Genomic DNA, 18,624 nt, shown 5'->3' with positions numbered 1-18,624 from the left:
TAATAAGGTTTAAAGTAGGGGTCTTGTTTCATAGTTTTGCAATCACAGATCCAATTTTCCCAGCACCATTTGTTGAACAGACTGGCTTTTATCCAGGAATTGATTTTAGCTGATTTTGTCAAAATTAATGTCTTGGGTTTGGGTTCTGTCCCATTGTTCTACATGACTATTTTTTGTGCCAGCACCATGCTATGTGTATTGTACCTTTCCTATAATATGTTTTGAAATCGGGTATTGTGATATCTCCATCATTGTTTTTGTTGTTTCAGATTGCTTTCGCTATTTGGGGTCTCTTGTTTTCATCTGAATTTAGCATTGCGTGCTGTAGATCTGATAAGAATGTCATTGAACTTTTCGAATTGTCTCCTATATTTATCTGCCACCAATTATTATGTTCATTTGACTTTAAATTCAAAACATTTCTCTGTTTCTCATGAAATACATGATTGATTTATTTGGGTGCTATTTAGCAATGCACAACAAAAATGAAAAAGGTTGATTGTAATAAGCTGAATTTTTAAGAACACGGGGAAAATGGATGTGTATAGAGAATTCCTATTTCAGAAAAAAAATTTAAATATTTTGTAAATATTGTAAATTTTTGTAAATTTTGGTTTTTAAATTGGCTATTATATAATGAACAGTGATCCCATAATCTGTTTGAGTATGAGACAGCATGCCTTCCTAAGACCAATTCCAGCTGATGAATGGGTTCATCCCAAAGAATTTTGGAAAGAAAGAAAAAAGACCTTTTTAAGACATGTGTCTATGAATGTTGAAAGGAATTACTATCTGTCAGTAAGAAAGAGAATATTTATTTGTGTGTTTTTGTGCTAGGATGAGTTAGTTTTAAAAAATAGCATTTCACACTTAGGTCATGTCAGGCTTACCGTATAGCATTTCACGCTTAGGTCATGTCAGGCCTATCCTATAGCATTTCACGCTTAGGTCATGTCAGGCTTACATAACTGGTAGCCTTCTCTGTGTATCCAGTACAGAGTGGAGCCATTTTCATTCTTCAGCAGTGGAATGTAACAGGCACAATCCCAATATGATTTTGTCTCTGAATTCACTCTTCCCTGTAGTGAGTAGGATTATAGGGGCATCCACTGTAATTTCCCAGTACCCTTGACCCTATTATTTGCAAAGGTTTTACCCTAGCAATTTTTGCCCAATTTCTCCCCACTGAAAAACAATTAAAAATTCTTGCATATTTTTCCTCATAAGTAATTTACAAATGACACTATGTTAAAGGATATATTACAAGGGATTTACAGTTCAGGAACTTATATTTTTTTGAAAAAATGAACCCTTTGAAAGATCCATTATATTCCTAGGGTGAAACCAGTGCTAAAACAGTTCAAAAATCTCTTCAGTTGCTAGTAATGACATTTAAACTAAAGGCCCAGAGAGATTTAACAATGTCCTCTTGAAGCATTGTGACACAAACTCTTTCAGTTCTATGAATTTTATATGAACATCGTTTTTGTTTAAGACTGACAATTGGAGAAAGATTCTCTTTATTACAATGTACACATGTCCTTTTAGTTCAAAATAAAAAGCCTATCCATTAATAACAGATAAATGTTTCCTTTCCCCTTTGCCTCATTTGTTTTACGTTACTAACCAACAGGGTAAATATACTTAGACTGTAAGCAAATGTCTTTTAGTAAAAAACATAATTTATAAGAAAATGTTATGTTAGAGATTTATCCATCTTGGTTTCAAGTACTTAACCTATTTTCAAAATCAGTTGTTGTGCTGTACTAGCTTATAATGAAAAAAAGCAGAAGTGTTCAAACTCGTCACATTATTCATGCATTTTCCTAGTTGTTAGCCTTTCAAATGCCTAACATTTCAGAGAAAAAAATAATTGACCAAACATGGGAAAACAAAACAAAAAAAAGACAAGGAAAATATATTCTATTAAAAGTCCATAAAATGGACTTTTGGTGTATTTTAAAGTAATATTGGTACTTTTCCCCTAACCGTAATGACTAGAATAATTTCCTGTTAAGTAAACACAGTAGACAAAATGGCATTCTACATAAATCAACTCCATTGTTACAATACAAATAACTACGGTAAAAAGACTCTAGACAATACAACAATAGGACTTGGCCCCATTTTGAGATTGCCTATGCAATGTTTGAACTCTCTCTGCTTCAGGTATATTTTTATTTCTGGTTCACCAGAGCGCATTTTTCTTTTTGAGAGTTGATAAACCCAAACCAATGAGATTGAGTACTGCTACTTTTGTAAATAAAAGCAATTGTTTTCTTTCATGCTTTGCATTTTGCATTCTTTGAACTGAGTCTGCATTTTCTCTTTATGAATTATATGAAACCAATTCTTTTTTGTTTATAAACTTCTTCAGGCTATTATGAATTTAGAGATGCACATTATTGAATATCACTGCCCAAGCATTTTGATAGAGAATAATTGGAAGAATTTCACATGCAATCGTCCTAAAATTTTTCTGAAAGAATTCAAGCCATATGCTCCTTTTTTTCTAGAAAAGTTGTTTCAATTATTTCAAAATGCATTTTACTAAAAGTAATAGATACAACTGAAATATGGAAGTTAACTGACGACTATGGAATAAAGATAACACCTTAAATTTAGTTTTCATTAAGAAATAAAAATTAATTAAAATCTATTTTATTTTCTTTAATTTTATTTTTCATTTTTGATGATGTTTGCATAGTTGACCAGGGTAGGAGGGGTCAAGGACTAGGGAAAGTGGGTGAGACGGTTGTTTCCAAATTTTCTCTTTCTTCCTCGAGTATCTGGGGAAAGGGAGGAGATTAGGGGAGAATCTACACCCAGATCCAAACTACCCCAGTATCCGGAAATGGGGAACAGTGACCCAATGACATCCCTGGGTCTTGGATACGAAGAATGCTCTGAGGGTTCTATTCAAGGTACTGTTTATCTGACCAACACAAGGATGAGGAAATCCTTCCAAGGTTCACTTGCTGATATAGCCCACCCCAGAGTTTTGCTGTCAATGGCTGGCTGGGGTAGTTGATGAAATTTGTTCTGCTCTCCTTTCTCTACTATGGTATCAGATGTCCTCTACAAACTCCAATGGACTGCCATATCTCCCATGTGCATCTGGGTATACTATCCACTGCTCCATCTAAGCTACTGAGGAAGCCCAGTCTGACACATTCACTCCACGGTAAGACCACAGATTCCATGTTCTTCCCATGGTTGGAGTTCTGAGTCCAGCGGTTCAGTTAGCGGTTCCCTCAAGAAACCTCACCTGGGGTGATCCCAGACCTGATTCATGTGTGCTTGCCAGTACAGGATCTGGCTCAGTCTGTCTCCCATATAAGTCCACGTATACACATTGGCAAGTTGTAACTGCTGGGTCAGTTCTATCTCCAGCCTCATCTCTTATGTGACCCTATTGAATCCATTGATGTTGTGGCTCAGCCCACCCTACCTACCACACACTTGGTCCTCAAGTACACTAGTGGGAACTGCAGCCTAGTCTGAGAGACCCCCAATATTCCCCACTAGACCTGCTCTCAGCCATGCTTCCTATACTTGCCAGTATGTGCAGCAAACTGACCCAGTGTGTCCCACATCTTATTCAGCTCTCATACACATCAATGAGCTTTTAAAGCTTAGCTCAACCCAATAGACCCCATGATCCAACCCACACTCAGGCCAAGGGGTGCCACTGCCTGTCTAATCCCACCCTCAGTCCTGGTCCTCATGCTCATCAATGGGAGTTGCAGCCCATCAGAGGTGCCCACAGCTTCCCTACTGGGCCCATTCCTAGCCCCAGATCTTGTACTTTCCAGGTGGTTCTGCAGTCAAGCTTGACAGGAGCTGCTCCCAGTCCAATCATTTGCCAGTGAATACTGCAGCAAAGTCAAACCAGCCTGCACTTACTCTGGCTCATGCATATATCAGTGGATACAGTCACTTAGCCCAAACGCAGTTCACTTGCAGACCAACAGGAGTTATAGCCCTGCCTGGCTAGGTCTGTCCCCTGTTCTAGTACTCACGTTCAGTATTAGAACAGTTGCCCAAAAGGAGAGTCACCCACAGCCCCATTACTGAGCTAGAAGCACACCCACTCCTGGGTCTCTTGTGCACTAGTGGGTGCTGTGGCCCAGTCTGGCATGGCCTATCTCACTTCAGCATTTGCCTACAGGTGCTATAGCCTGGCCTGGCATAGTCTGCCCCCAGTTCCAGCTCATGTTGGTGGATGCCACCAATTAGCCAAGCCCACCAGTACCCAAAGTGTGAGAGGGTTTCATGGTCATGCCTAGCTTAGCCCATCACCCCTAGCTCTTAAGGAAACAAGCAGAAATTGCAGTTTCACAGGGGTGGGCCCATATATCACCTACAGAATATGTCCCAGACCTGGTCTTTCATATGCTAGCCAGTTACATGGCCCAGCCAGTTATGCCCACAGCTCTAGCTTCTGTGTACACTGGTGAGTGGTAATAAGTGATTATCCATGCCAACTAGCACAGCTCAGGTCTCCCTCATGAGTTTGTGCATTGATCTGACCCATAAAGATCCTTCAGTTTCCCCACTCCGAACCGCTCAGTCTCAACACCTGCATGTACCTGCAAGTACCATGGCCTTGTTAATGGAAGTACCTCCGAAGTTGTTCTTCACCTGCAACATAACTCCCTCAGTGGTCTTCCCTCCCACACATCTCCTTACCCGCTTCCCTGATCAATCCACAGTCCCTGCACCCAGAAGTGCATGGATTACCAGTGCAACCTTGCAAAACCCAATCTTTCTGTGAGGAGGTATGTTAGCCTGGAGCTCTGCCTGCCCAGTAGGGCCCCAAGTTCCCAGCATATGTGCTTACCCCTCCATATGCCCAATACCCATGCCCTTTCAAAGTTCCCCAGGCTCTGTCCACCAGCATAGTAGAGAAAACGTAAACATAAGTATAAACATAGAAAGTTAAGAAAAACAAAGACTTTAATGCATAGCCAGGACACTGGCTGTGCTACCTAATGTATAGCAAGGAATGATGAGTTTTGTGGATCATTACCTGTGAGCCACAAAAAATTCACTTATGGTTATTCAAATATATTGATGTCTTAATAACACAAACTTCCAACCTCCTGGATGTTAATTATTCTCAGTACAAAATGCTACCCTTCATTCTTACTTTATCTTTAATTACATACATCCGTACATACATACGTTACGCCTATGGCTTTGGATGGGTTCAATTCTGGCCATTTTGGCTACTTGGGAGGTAAACCAGCAGTTGGAAGATCTTTCTCTCTGTATCTCCTTGTCTCTGTAAAATCTGCCTTTCCAATAAAAATAAGTAATAAATCTTAATATATATATATTTTACCAAATTAAACCTTTGCTTACCCTTCCCCATGAAATATTAAAGTCTCTTCATATGTGTTATAATTTTCTGGAACCCACTTTTTCAGCTAATTCTTTTATACTTTGTTTCATTGAATAAATAAACTAAAATTAATTTGGACATTCAACTTATATATTTAGGTTCCTTGAAATTTAAGACTGTTCCTCTGTCTATGCTTTTCATATTTTAGTGACTATCCAGGTACATTTGTTTTCAGTATATTCAGAATAATTGGTTCAACTTTAAAATATAAGGCCAGAGTTTTATAAAATGATTGTACTTATTTTCCACCTAGCAATATATTACAGTTCAAATGTTTTTTTCATTCTTGTGAGCATTCAATATTGCTAGTCTTAAATTTTTTCTCTGCTGATAGAAGTGTTGTCGCATTGTTGCTTTAACTTAAAATTTCTGATTAGTACTAGATTTGAGGTAGATGTCCATTTTCTTCTCTTATTTTGATATTCTCTTTTTTGAGGTGCCTGCATTATATTTTCAATTTTATTGGAATATCTCCCTTTTCTTGCTGATGTTCAGTATCTCTTTGTATGTTCTGATTATGTCATATGTATGGTTTATTACTTGCAGATACCTCCTCTCATTGTATTGTCTGCCTCTTAATTTTAATAGTTTCTGTTCATAAATATAGAACTGTAAACTTCATAATAGTTTAACTTATGAATATGTTTGTGTCCTAAGAAATCTCCATATATTCCAATTTTATGAACATATTCACCTCTGTGATTTTTTGGAAGTTTTATTTACCTTTGTTATTTAGCTTAAATTATAAAATTTGGGGTATGAGTTAGTTGGTAAATTAAAACCATTCTGTTTTAGATATTTTTTTCTTATTTCTGTATAAAGAAAATATGGAAAATGAGAAAGTGGCAGAAAAACCAGAGTATTGAACATGCTTGAATTGTTTCCTGGTATGTTTACTTGCCTTGTTGAATGTTTTTCAAAATATCATAACTTGTTGCTTGAGAAGGATCACAGATAGAGAAATTAATGATGTGTGCCAAAAGAGATGATGTCTTTGGGAAGGTGAAATGAAGATGTCACACTGATAGGATCAGAGGAGTTTATTATCTTATAGAAAACTGAAGAAATAATTGTGCATGGAAGTAGAATAAAAGGTTTTCACTTTCTTGTGGGAATGTTATGATATGTATGTGTGTGTACGCGTACACACATGCTCCAAGACAAAATGGGACACACTTAAAATAATTTTGCTTTCTTTAACAATTTCTCATCCACTGCCAATAGCCTCACGCATACCTTTTTAAGATAAACAGTGTTTTCTATTCTCTAGAGAGTTGTCAGGGTAAAAATGATGGGTTGAAACATGTATGAACTTGAAGTGAAGGATAACGGTGCTTTTGACCCAGAACCATGCTGAAGTGCAATGAGAATTGGTTATGAATTACCACTGTGGTGAAAGTCCTTAAACCATGACCTGTTGGCCCACCGAGTGCTGTCAAGTGAACCGTGACAACAAGGTAATTTCCTACAAGAGAGTAAGCCACATATTAAAAAATCCTGTGGCTTTCTCTGTACAGCTGTACTGTGCCATTGTGGAAGTTCTACAGCAGATGGAAAACATTAAGAAATAAGAAAATGTTTTTTTTAAAGAAACTCCCAAGAAAATCTTACACATAAAAACTATAAATTGTGGCCCAGATGTCTTTAGGGCTTTTACATTTTGCTTATTCTTTGCATATTCATGGAGTGTCACTTGGGAATTTGTTTCCCCTTTTTCTTCTTTGGCATTACAAAGTATTGGGACTATAAAATGATCCTAAATAATACAAAATAAACAGATACATTAAAGTTATGTAAATTAAAAAAATAAAAATATAGTAAACCTTATACAAACATAGGAAACAGCTATTTCTCTTTAGTTTAAGATTTAACTATATAGAAATTGTTTTTCTTCATTTATTTACTTTGTTGGAAAGGATCTTGATTTCTCTCAATTTCATTTACTCAATTCCTCCACTCTTTTTTTCTTGAATTGAGAGATATTTTTAATGTAAACCTATGGGTTAAACTTTCAAAGGTATATTTCATTCTGAGATTTTTGGAAAAGATTTGGCTTTAGTACTCATACATGTATTTCAAGTTTAGGATGAGACATGTCAGTGTCACTTAGATTGTGGAACTTGGGGAACTTCATAGGTGCCTGGGAGCCTACTCTTGTAGAGTAGTTCTCACAACAGGATTGTTGTAAAGATCCAAATAAGAATACTTGTTTTCTTCCCGTCTCTTCACTTGATTATTCCTCCATATTTGCTCTGCCATTGTCATCCAGTTTAATCAGATGGCCTACTCCATTTTGAATAGGGAATCTTAAAAAACAGAAACTCCAGTACACTTCTTGTTCCCCTAGGTGGCTTGTCTCAGGTATTTTAACAGAATGCTGATAAGAATATGAAGCAAAAATCAAAAAAAAAAAATTTTTGGTATGACTTCCTTACTCCTTTCTCTTTCCCTTTTATTCCTTTCTTTCATATCATTGAGTCACCATCTGTATAATCTAACTTGGTCACAAGTAGTCCTATAATTATCTCTCGCATCATCTGATTAAAGTTTCAAATGCATATCTATAAGCAGATGCCTCAACATATAGAGAATATTTATTAAGTTTTTTTTGTCATATAAGATATTTTTGAGGGATAAGTTCTTGACAGAAATAATAATATTAATAGTTCTCATAACCACAGTTGAAAATCATGCAGTGGTTTTTGGCAGTAGGTAGTTGTAGTAATAACCACAAGTTCTTGAGCCAGATTGCCTAGGATTTAATTTTAGCTTTCTTCCTTTACTGTTAATATGACAGTGTACAATTTACTGAGACAAATGGAAACTCAATTTCCTTATCTATAAACTGCAGATAGTACTGATAATTTCCATATAAAATGCTTGTGATGTCATCATATAATATTCTGGTGTCTGACATAGAATAAACTTGAATCATTTGCTAGTAATATTATTTTGTCTTCTGTCACCATAGCTAAGTTTATCCCTGGGTTTTTTGTGAATGTGATTGCCTTATAGTGTTTTTTTTTTCCTCATGAGTTCACTTGTGCTACATAAGAAATGCAAGTGATGGGCTCGGGGTAATAGCCTAGTGACTAAAATTTTCGCCTTGCACACACCTAAATCCCATATGGGCGCCAGTTCTAATCCCAGCAGCCTGGCAACCTGGTTTCCCATCCAGCTTCATGATTGGGAAGGCAGTGGAGGGTGACCAAGGCCTTGGGACCCTGAACCCACGTGGGAGACCTGGAGGAGGCTCCTGGCTCCTGGCTTCAGATCAGCTCAGCTCTGTTGGGGCCATTTGGAAAATGAGTGAATCAGCAAATTGAGTACGTTCCTCTCTGTCTCATTTCCTCTCTGTGAATATGACTTTCCAATAAAAAATTTAAAAATGTTTTTCAAATGTGAAAAAAAGAAAAAGAAAAAAATTCAAGTGACTTCCTATATAGTAAATTTGTCAGTTCTAATGGTCCTTCAGTGGATTCCTTAGGTTCATTCATAACAGTCCATTGTCTGTTTTCTTTTATTGTTTAATTATACATGTTCTGAATTGAAATTTTTGGTTTGCTTTGAATTTGTAATTTATATTTACCACCATTATCAATTCACTTTCAAACATTGTATCACTTTATAGACATCACGGATAGGTTCTAAATATATTCTATCTCTTCATTTTCCCATTTGTTGTAACATGCTGTTAGATAACTTATTTATCCACAAGCTGAAACATACCAATATTTCATTGCTGATACCATCTTGAGCAGACTTACCTATTAGATCACTTAAAAACAATATCTCCTGTTTCTGACTTATTTCATCCAACATGATCTCTTTCAGTTGCATCCATTTTGATGCAAATGATAGTATTTCTTTATCTAGCTAGATAATGTTTTGTTGTGAATATATACTGCATTTTCTTATCCCTTCATCTGATGATGAATACCTTGCTTGATTCCATGTTTTACGTATTATCAACAGTCCTGCTGGTATAGGTATCTCATTTATACTATGTGTTCATGCCTGTTGCTGTACTTCCAGCAGCAGGATTGCTGGATCATATGGCCAGTTTATTTCTAGTTTTTAAAGAAATACCCTTACTTTCCCCCACAATGACTGTTTTAATTTTTATTTCTGCCAGCAGTGTGTAACAGTTACCCTTTTGGCACATTTTCTCCAATATTTGCCACGTTCTATCTCTAGAATATCAGCCGTTGTGACAGAGGTGTGTTGATATCTCATTGTGGTTTTGATTTTCATTTCCCTGATGGCTAGTAATGTTGAGCATTTTTCATACATTCGTGGGTCATTTATATTTCTTCTTTCAAGAGCAATTTTTTAACCACAGAGATATTCTGAATGTACAGTTTTTTATTGGAAGGCACCGATATCTCAGTATCTCCGTTATGTGTCAGAGCTAAAGTCTTAAAATTAAGCTTTTCAAACTTTTTAGATTTTTTAAATCAGTGACTAAAAATGGTATACTGATATAGTTTTACGATCTGTGATTTACAAAAAAAAAATTTTTTTTTTGCTTGAAAGGCAGATTTACAGAGAGTAAGAGAGAGGAGAAAGATCTTCCATTTACTGGTTCCCTCCCTGAATGGCTTCAGTGGCTGGAGCTCATGGTCATCAGGGTTGTTGGTGCTTGAAGGTGGAGGATTAGCGTGTTGAGCCACAACACTGGCCCTGATGTGTAATTATTTTTAAATTCACTATACATGAGTTAGATAAACAATATTTTATTTATTTATTCTTAATGGATATTATTCTTACTAGATATTCTATATTCCTGATGAGCTAGAGTCTTTTCAATTCTACTTGTTGAATACTTTATATAATAATACATTAAATTTTTGACTAGTGTAAATTAAAAGCATGTTATCAGGAAAACTAAAAACAAAAGAAGGAGAGAAAGAGGGAGTAGAGAATGAGGGAGGTGAGAAGGGAAACATTATTTTCTTAAAATTTTATCTATGGAATATATTTAATGTGTTCTTGTATTAACATCACTTTAACATGAGAATTGATGAGAAAAGAGTGTCATCCTTACTTGTGGGGAAACAGAACTCTACATGAGAAACCTCACCAGTATAGAACCACAATGAAATGTAATCCTGTGAGACAGCTCCAAGAATTCAGGGCAACAGCTCTGAAGCAGTTGGAACAGGTAAACATGGATATAGGAACTCCCTTATAGGAAGAAAAAACTATAGTTTTCCACCTTGAAAACTATCACAAACAAATCTATGTTTAGGAAAACAGAGAACATATCCACTGGGATACAATCCAGTTTAGACTTAATGAGGTTACTGAAGACAAAAGGGAAAAGGAGGTCCTGACAAAATTAAGAAAAAGAGCTAATACAGTGACACTGGTTCCTGGTGGATATTTGGGGGGTGAACCAGAGGATGGAATCTCTGTGTCTTTTCCTTTCTCTCTGCAAGCAACCTTTCAAGTACACAGACCTATTGTGTGTGTGTGTGTGTGTGTGTGTGTGGTTTTCTAATGACAGAAGATTCGGGTCAGGAATAAGCTTCTACTTAAAATAGGCAAGGGAGATTATATGAAAGATGGCATTAACAAATAAGCCTTACTCAGATCTGAAATGTTGCCTCATGCTAAATTTTAATGCTACTAAGGAAACAACCAATGAGGATGCAAAAAGAAAAAAAAAAAAAACTGGGCCGGGAGACACAGGCCTGTGGCCCTCTGAAACTGAGGCTCCTGCATTGACACACTGTCTGCTCTCGGGTTATGGATGGAAAGGACCTCACCCAGGCTGTAGAGTTAAATGAGTGAAATCCATTCATTTTCTGGCATAAAATTTGTCAGCCCAGGTGACATTTTCCAGAAGACCCTGCAATGTATAGCTATAGGTTTTAGGGTTGTTTACCACATTTTGTCCTAAACCAGAGATATTTTACTTAGAATACTAAACAGATAAGGACTGTCATCCTACTAAATATCATTAGCCTACTTCCCAGGAGGTAAATAGTATGTTTTCAAGAAACTAAATCAAGTTTATCTGTTTTTCATTCCCTGCGAGCATCACCTTAAAGTCAGTAGGAAAATGAGAAACAGGCCAAGCATCTTAATACCTGTTCCACTGGATTAGTCTTCTGCTGGCGACTTCCCTCTCTCACTCTTAAATGTATGTTGCTGTGGGCTGACATTGAGGCTCAATATAAAGGCAGTGGTAGTTTTACTTGTCTACCCAGTCATTAAATCTCACATGTGGGTACACTCTTGTGGTGGTTCAGTCCTCAGATGTAATTAGTGTTCAGTTCAGATCATGTTATGACAGCCTTTGCCCTGGTGCTGTGTACTTTCTCAGCATCTCTTCATGAGCTCAGTGTAATGAGCTCTGGCAGAGTAGCCTTTAGTGTGGCATTACTGGACAGCATCCCTCACAGCCTGCTTCCGATGGACGTAAGAACTCAAAATGATTCTTTCGCCTTGGCCACTGTTTTTGTTTACTTCATTATGCTATTCTTCAAGGACTTCAGCATGCAGTAGCACATACGAAAAGAAACATTGACTTTGGTTTAGATACCATGGAAGACTACATGAATAGACAATGTGCTTTACAGGATTAAATGTTCCCTTGAAAATTGTCTCTCCAACAGTTGACACATATCCTAGACTGTGATAGCGTGAATTTTATTTCTGAAAAAAGAAAATAATGTTGAAGTTCTAACCCCAGGTGCCTGTGGATTTGACCGTATTTGAAATAGAAGTTTTGCAGATACAACCAAGATGAGCACATCATGGTAGGTAGTAATCCAATAAGAACAGATATTTTTTAAAAGGGGGAAAAGCTATATGCAGGCAGATAGAGCAAAGACCGTGTGATAACCAAGGAATGTGTTAGAGTAGTGTAGTTCAACGTTATAAATGCAAAGGGTAGGGCCAGTGCAATGGAGTAGCATGCTGATTTTCTGCTTGGAGTGCAGATATCTCAACATGGGTGCCAGTCCATGTCCCAGCCACTTCACTTCCAATTGAACTCTGCTTATGGTCTGAGAAAGCAGTGGAGGATTAACCAATTTACTGGGCCTTTGCACCCACGTGGCATTCCTGTAGGCAGCTCCTAGCTTTGGATTGGCTCAGGTCAGGCTGTCATGGCCATTTTGGCAACAAATCAGCCCTTGGGAGATATTTCTCTGTGTGTTTCTCCTCTGTACAAAATCTTTCAAATAAAAATGAATAGCTCTAATAAAATAGAAGAAAGAAAGAGATGCCAAGGATTGGTAGCCAAAACCAAAACCTAGGAAAAGGCAAAGGAGGGTTATATTCATAGTCCCAGAGGCAGCAAGGCCCTGATAACACCTCGGCTCCAGCACTCTACCTCCAGAACTGTATGAGGAATTATTTCCAGTTTTGCATCACTTAGCTGTAGTAGTTTTTGTTGTTGTTGTTTGTTTTTTATGGAGGTGCCAAGAATATACACAGACTGACCAAGGACTATAAGCCTATAGGGCAGTTTTACAATGCTGTAAAAGAAAATTGTATCAGGTCTGGTGTGGTGACCTAGTGGCTGAAGTCCTCGCCTCGAACAAGCCAGGATCCCATATGGGCATCGGTTCTAATCCTGGCAGCGCCACTTTCCATCCAGCTCCCTGCTTGTGGCCTTGGAAAGCAGTCGAGGATGGCCCAGAGCCTTGGGATCCTGCACTTGCATGGGAGACCTGGAACAAGTTCCTGGCTCTTGGCTTTGGAACGGCGTGGCACCAGCCGTTGCAGTCACTTGGGGAGTGAATCATCGGACGGATGATCTTTCTTTCTGTCTCTCCTCCTCTCTGTATATCTGACTTTGCAATTTAAAAAAGTAAATAAATCTTTAAAAAAACCTTTGAAGTAATTTAATATCTTTCCAAGTAATAATATTTTTAAAAATGAAAATGGTATCAATAATAACCAACATTCTGAGTGGGTGGAGCCAATCGGGTTACAGTGTATCCAGATTACTCAAATTTCTGTTAAAATCAAACTCAAAAAATTTTTTTAATTAAAAAATATCAAATTCAAGTTGGTGATCATTAATTCTCAAGATGGAGGTGTGGTTGTCATAAAGAAAAGGAAACAAGGGCTGATACTGTGCCATAAAAGGCCAATCCTCTCCCTGCTAGCGCTGTCATCTCACAGTGGTGCTGGTTCACACCCCGGCTCTCCATATTCCATGGCATAATAAGCTTATGCTGTACCTGCTAGTGCTGTCATCTCACAGTGGAGCCAGTTCACACCCCGGCTGCTTCACATGGCAGGAACAGGATCCTGTTATGGCCTACGAAAGCAGCAGAGGAAAGTCCAAATCCTTGAGCCCCTGAACCCACATGAGAGCCCAGGAAAGAAATTCCTTGCTCTTGGCTCAGCTTTGATCATCATGGCCATTTAGGGAGTCAATCAGCAAATGGAAGATCTCTCTGTTTCTCTTCTCTCTGTAAATCTATCTTTCAAATAAAAACAAATAGATTTTAAAAAATAAAGCAAGAACGAAAAGGAGGAGACAACCAAGTACCAAATCCTGAACACACATCACCCAGCTACTGGGCATCCAGCATGTCATTCAGGTGAAGTAAGGTGTTGAGCATTCTCTCTGAGGCAACAATGCAGCTTCCCACAGCCCTGAGTTCCAAGGAGAGAAAACCTAGTGGAATTGCTGTGAGGCAAGATTGCACTCAGTGTTCAGGTGACAGATACTGCCAGCTCTTCCTAACTGGCACGCACAAGTCATTCTAATGTTCAAAGATTGCAGATGGGAGGTGCTATTTTTCCTTCTCCTTGTATGTCTGTTGTATATGGAAAACTGGAAATGATTAGTATGTTCCAGAAACCTAACTGAAATGCAATCACAGACTTTATAAGATGTTACTACTTATTTATTTATAGACAAAAAGAAACACAAACTGAAGGCATTGTCTTACATGTCTGTCTAGCATGGCGCCTGGCTTATGGCATCGGTGTGATGAATGTGCTCTGACTTCATGTGGATTTCTGCCAACTCAAGCACTCAGCTACTGCACACATATAGCAGAAAGTTCGGAGAACAGTCTATTGATTTATTTACCCTTACTTTGCCATTTTAAATTAAATCTGCATTCATGAAGAAATTACATTGACCAAGGCTATCTGATTTGCTATTCAGATTAATTGCTGCTGCAGTCATTCATGAGCCCTGGCATTGTTTGGATTTTGGTAAGCACATCCAGGAGGATTTATTTTTGGCCATCTATATCAATCTTTATTTGGACAACTAAATGGATCCTTATAAGACCCTATTGTCAAAATGGTCAGTGTGATTTGGTAACACATCAATGATTACCTGGCCTTATTTTTCCTCTGGGCTTTTTCTGTTGTTGCTGATACTATCACCTGCATCTTTTGATTGCAAGCATTTGAGGCATTGAGCCAGTTCCCATTTCACTACATAAAGCTGATGTGAGCATGCAGAAAACCATACCAATCAGCACTTTTTAGAAATTGAAACAATTTGCAAGGTTTTGGATGATAGATGACAATGAGGAAATGCATTTTACTGTGCATCCAAAGTGAAATTTCAGCAGTAACTTTCCTTATGAGTATGTTAAACATGTTTGCTGGTTTGCCTGGGAAACTACTGGTTTACATCGCAGGCCATGCTATAATTATCAGTAGCATTCACTCTCCTCCTTAAATTTCCCATTTGTTGATACCTTATATAGTCAATGTACTTAATTGTAACTCCTTTTTTTTAATTTTCCATAAGTAGATTCTGGCAGCCTGATAGGAATATCAGGAAATTTCAGCCCTCGATTTTGAGAGAAGCTCAGAGAGGAAAAAAGAAACTGAGAAATCACAGGTGATTTTCCTACAGTCTCAATGGAGCAAGGGTAGGACTGAGTACAAGGGATTCTCAATTAGTAATAGTGCTTCCTGGGTGTGTGTTGAGCTGTCCCCATATTGGAGTGCCTGGCTTCAAGTGTCAGCTCTGCTTCTAATTCCTGCCCTCTGGTAATGTGTGCCCTGGAAGAGAACACATGATCACTCAGCTATGTGGGTCCCTGATGTCATTGTGGGAGACCTAGACTTTCTGGCTTCTGGCTTTAGTCTGGTCCAGTCCCACCAATTTCAGTCTTTTAGGGAGTGACACAGTGGTTGAACACACACTCTTTCTCAACTTTTATTTAAAGTAAATTAGCACATTTTTAAAGGACAGCTTACCAATTTACAAGAAAAAATACTTTTGGATAGATATGAAGAATACTCCTACTTTAACAGTAAAAGATAAAGGAAAATAAGATTTAACCTGCTTCCAGAATTACAATGCAAATAGTTCATTTACTAACGTTCTGATGGAGAAATCCTATTTACTCATCAATTTCATATGTATTTCTAATACTAATCAAAAGAAGTTTATGATTAGTGTTTTTCAGTGGAATAAATACATAAATCTTATAGTCATGTATTTCTTGAGTACAGTAAATGGTCCGAGTCTTGGTAAAAATTGTCTTTGTAAAGAAAGTGGAAAAAAAATACTGTTTTTTTTTAGGACCCGTGCAAAAAAGATACTTCCCTCTGTTTCCAGTTCATGCAGTGACTTTCTCTTGACTCTGTTGTACCTTCTCAGCAATATAGGTACCACTTACCAATAATACATCCTCATTTCAATATCTGTTTTATCAAAATTCAACTTTTTTTTACAAAAAAAAATGAAGAGGAAATATGTAATTCTAGAACACTTTTGAAGATTAAAATAGTTCTCACTGGAGGAAAAGGTAACTTAGTTAACAGAAAATTTTCTTAGCTTTGGGTCATGTTCAAAACTTGTAGAAGTGATCATGACAGTACAAGAGGGAAACTGCTTTTCCTTTGAGAACCTAACAGAGATCCTATGTAAAATTTTCAGTCATTCAGAGACACTGCTGACTGCCTTGATAGAATCCTCACCCTTCCATTCAGTGACAAAATCATTTTCCCCCTTTTGCTTAATGCTGCAATTGATTATTGCAGAGATCTTTTCAGATCTGTTCCTAATGCTATCATTCTGCCTACCTCAAGCATTACAGCATTCTCTTTAATGTCTTTGTGTTGGCAACACCCACGTCGCCACGTACCCTGAGCCGAGCGGAGGGACTAGGGTTACGAAAAAGACAACGCAGTGAAACAAGACAACACAAGATAACATGCAGTACACAGAATGCCGATTGATGATAGATTGATCTTTATTGCAACTCCAGGCTTTCTTTTATACTCTGCCTAGCTCCTCCCAGTGTTTATCCAGTCCTCAAATGGCCACCCTAAATCCTTCGAGTTCCTCCCAGTAGTGGCCACCCTAAATCCCTTGAGTTCCTCCCAGTGTTCATCCAATCCTCTAGTGGCCACCCTAAATCCCTTGAGTTCCTCCCAGTGTTTATCCAATCCCTTGGCAGATAACTTGAGAAATAGGAAGCAGGAACTTGTGCTTAAGCCAGTGGCTAGATGTATCAGGCCAAAATTGCCAATCCTGTTACCCTCTGAGAAACAAGCTAAGCTGTGGAGTTAATCCTTGGGAGACCGGGTGCCTGCATCTTTGCTTGTATCTCTTTTCTTTCAGGTCAACAAACTTTTTTTTGCATAAAAGGTCATAGAGCAGGAATTTTTTATCTTTCTAAGCCATCTGTTTCTCTCCTAGCTGTTCAAAACTGCTGTAATAGCAGGGAAAGAGCCTAGGCAGATGTTTCATGAGAAAAAATTTATTGACAGAGAACAAAAAGCCTGAGATTCATAGTTTGTTGATCTACAATTGCATTAGGCTGTATTTCTTCTTTAAAAGCAAACAAATGCAAAAAAAAGAAAAGCAAGCAAATACATCATGGCTTAGAGAAAGTCTCCCAGCTGGTGTGTTTTGGTCTGTGCAGGCTCTCGGGCACGTTCCCAACAGGTCTTCATGCTTCTTCCCTGATATCCATCCACACTCCTTAATGATTGCCAAAACACAGAGGTTCAGTATTTTCAAAAGCTTTGATAGGTTTGTTCTTTTGCCATAATGACTGTTTTTACACAAATTGGTCTTCCTCACTAATCAAATCTCACTATAATTTGTTCTTTGGGGATATCCACAATCTTCCTGGCTCAGCAGTCATTTCCTTCCCTAAATACTCTAAAACACCTTGTTACATCTTCTTTATCCATTGCTATTATTGCATTCAGATTTGGTTCGGCTATAGAACCAACTTGTAAATGAGTTCCTTTGCAAAATAGAAAATAATTCTCTTTGACTTCACAACATTAGTATTCATCTTCATAATGCAATTAATGACATTAGTTAAATGTACGTTGACTTTCTACTATGTAGAGACATTTTCAATCCCTTAGAAATACAAAAGTAGCGAAAATGAATAAAACCTCTATCTTCTGGAAGCTGATATTCTAGTGTTGGTGGGAATGTAAGAAGTGCAGCCTCCGTGGGACACAGTATGGAGGTTCCAAATATATCTGAAAATAGATTAATATGATCCAGCCATCACACTTCTGGGAATTTAAATGAAATTAAATCAGCATAAGAGAATTATCAGTACTGCCATGTTTACAGCAGTTCAATTCACAATAGCAAAGAAATGGAATCAGGGCCTGGCACAGTGGCCTAGTGGATAAAGGCCTTGTCTTGACACGCCACACTCCCATATGGGCGCTGGTTCTAATCCCAGCAGGCCCACTTCCCGTCCAGCTTTCTGCTTGTGGCTTGGGAAAGCAGTCGAGGATGGCCCAAAGACTTGGGACCCTGCACCCGAGTGAGAGACCTGAACAAGCTCCTGGCTCCTGGTTTCAGGTCACTGGCTATTGCGGTCTCTTGGGGAGTGAATCATCTCTGTTTCTCTTTCTCTTTGTGTATCTGACTTTGCAATAAAACTAAAATAAATCTTTTTAAAAAAATTAATCAAAGCAGGTTGTTGTTTATTTGTTCGCTTGGTTTTGTTGTTATTTGTTGATATCATTACTTAGTGTAGGGTTAAACCTGTGGAAAATATAAACATATAAAAAGAAAGTCAAATAACATACAAGGAAACACATTGCAGTATTTCAGATAAAATGCTTCAGATAACCAGAGTAAGGTGGTGTGAAGAAAGGATAATCTTTAACTTTTTTGAAAGAGAAAAAACTACCCTTACTAATTGACATATAAGCATACGTGAATGAAAATGAAAAATCAATTGAATATCATCATCATCAATGTTGAATAAATACAGGGAAAGGTAGATTTA

This window comes from Ochotona princeps, chromosome 8, assembly GCF_030435755.1.
Source record: "Ochotona princeps isolate mOchPri1 chromosome 8, mOchPri1.hap1, whole genome shotgun sequence".
Taxonomy (NCBI): Eukaryota; Metazoa; Chordata; class Mammalia; order Lagomorpha; family Ochotonidae; genus Ochotona; species Ochotona princeps.
Note: the sequence above shows the minus strand (reverse complement) of the source record.